The following is a 2,472-nucleotide window of genomic DNA, read 5'->3' as shown; positions in this document are numbered from 1 at the left end:
TACAATTTATTATTTTTAAAGCTGCAAAAATATCACAAAAAACTGCTACTCAGAGTTTCATGTTTCTGTTCATCAGACAGTTTAGATTGAGAATAGAACAAAATAAAGTTTGTGTGTATAAAATATACAGTTTACATTGACAGATACACATTTGAAATTAGTTTCTTTTCATTGGTTCTTTCGACTAAAGTTTTTTTCTAATCGATGATGATAGGTTTAAAATCATATTATGTGAGATTGAAGCAAACCGTAAATCAAAAATCAAAATTTCAAAAATGACTGTAATTAGAAGGAAAAAACGTATATGACCAGAATAAATTAATTAATGATAAGATAAGTTTAATCAAAAATAAATAAATGTAAGTCTGTATTATAATGATATTCACTTACATAAATCAAAAGGCGTGTATTTATGTTTAGGCCATTATACCTTTTTTATACCTTTTCTTCAAATTTGTTCTTTCTTCTCAGTAAACCACTGGTACTTAATCTAATTGTTCAAGTGGAATGAAAGGTTAAATTGACCATGAGAGTTTGATTCTATTTCAGAATATAGAATTATGAATCTAAGTATAGTTTAATGCACTTTCCTTCACTCCATGATTTTAAAGTAATAATGATAATAATAATAATAATAATAATAATAAGAGCACTCAGAGAGTGCAAACCTCTGCCAAGGCAAAACCAACATCCTCTCAATGATTAGCTGGAGATGATTTTTAAAATGAGAATATCTGCAATGAACTCGACTGCTCTTACAAATGAGAATACTAAAAATGAGCCCGACCACTCTCAGAAATTAAGTAAAAAAACAGGAAAAATAATCCAAAATCCTTGTCCAGTACTGGATTCATCTCAAAATCTAATCAGTTCGTGCCAGTCATGAGGCCAAACAGCCCTGAAAGTTTCATCCGAATCCATCCAGCGGTTCTTGAGATATCTTGTCCACGGACAAACAAACAAACACAACTGAAAACAATACCTCCGCCTTCGCTAAGACAGAGATAATAATGACGATGATGATAGTGATGATTTTATTTTATGATAGTTGTTTTAAACTTTGGCACAAGGCCAGCAATTTTAGAGGGAGAGGCTTAATTGATTACTGGTACCTTATTTTATTGACCCTGAAAAGCTGAAAGGTGAAGTTGACCTTGGCAGGATTTGAGCATGGCACACAAAGAGCTGGAAAAAATGCCACTAATAATAATAATAATAATAATAATAATTTCTTTTATTAGCCACCGGGACTTAGAGGAGGGGGACAGGCACAAGCTGAAATTTGTGGTAGGGGCTAGTAAATTACACTGACCCTAGTATCCAAATGATGCTTAATTCATTGACCATGAAAGGCAAAGTTATTTTGGTAGGATTTGAGCTTGGCACATAAAGAATTGGAAGAAATGTCATTAATAATGATAATCCTTTCTGTTATAGGCACAAGGCCTGAAATTTTTGCAGGGAGGGGGCAAGTCAAATAGATCAAACCCAGTATGCAACTGGTACTTAATTTATTGACCTTGAAAGGAAGAAAGGCAAAATCGACCTTGGCCGGATTTGAACTCAGAACATAGCAACGGGTAAAATACTGCTAAGCATTTTGTCCAGCGTGCTAACAGCTAACAACTCTGCCAGCTCCCCACCTTTAGTCAAAAGGACCAATGAAAACCAATAATAATAATAATAATAATAATAATGATAATAATATACCATATTCATGTCATAGTTGACTGATCTTCTAGGGCAAGTATTCATGTATAAAACACTTTTAAAAAATGCATACAAAACAGCTGGACTAACCGACGCTGATTACCCATGTTAAAAGCAATTAAAAATGTCTGGAATATGTTTAGTTGTCTGTATGTGTGTCTCTTATTCTACCACTAATTACTATATTTCAACATACCAGAGAGATGGAATGACTTGACAATTTGCCACACCTACAGACATTACATGAAATAAGGTTTTGTTGTTGTAATGGTCGTAGTTAAGTTAAGTTTCAGGTCAGACTAGATCAAGAAGACCTATGATCACAGACATTCCAACCATGAGCATACCATAACTATTTCATTCTTCCCAAGAAGTGAGATATGGTTGCTATTTCTAGCAGGTTGCCTAGAGGTTCCCATATACAAGTTTTGTATGTGTGTGTGTGTGTGTATTGTATTAATGTAGTCTGTGTTCTAGAGTGTGAGGATTTGTAGTTTGTATGAATATAGGCGCAGGAGTGGCTGTGTGGTAAGCAGCTTGCTTACCAACCACATGCCTCTGGGTTCAGTCCCACTGCGTGGCATCTTGGGCAAGTGTCTTCTACTATAGCCTCGGGCTGACCAAAGCCTTGTGAGTGGATTTGGTAGACGGAAACTGAAAGAAGCCCATCGTATATGTGTGTGTGTGTGTGTATTGTATTAATGTAGTCTGTGTTCTAGAGTGTGAGGATTTGTAGTTTGTATGAATATAGGCGCAGGAGTG

At 35.0% G+C, this 2,472-nt stretch overlaps 1 protein-coding gene across 2 annotated transcripts in view; it reads left to right on the top strand.

Annotated features, from left to right (window-relative positions):
* LOC106868090 (uroporphyrinogen decarboxylase) overlaps window positions 1-2,472 on the top strand; it is a 19,769-nt gene that overhangs the window by 5,421 nt on the left and 11,876 nt on the right. The window lies entirely within an intron of this gene.

This window comes from Octopus bimaculoides, chromosome 9, assembly GCF_001194135.2.
Source record: "Octopus bimaculoides isolate UCB-OBI-ISO-001 chromosome 9, ASM119413v2, whole genome shotgun sequence".
Taxonomy (NCBI): domain Eukaryota; kingdom Metazoa; phylum Mollusca; class Cephalopoda; order Octopoda; family Octopodidae; genus Octopus; species Octopus bimaculoides.
The sequence above is the reverse complement of the archived record's forward strand: the minus strand, read 5'-3'. Positions and strand labels throughout refer to the sequence as shown.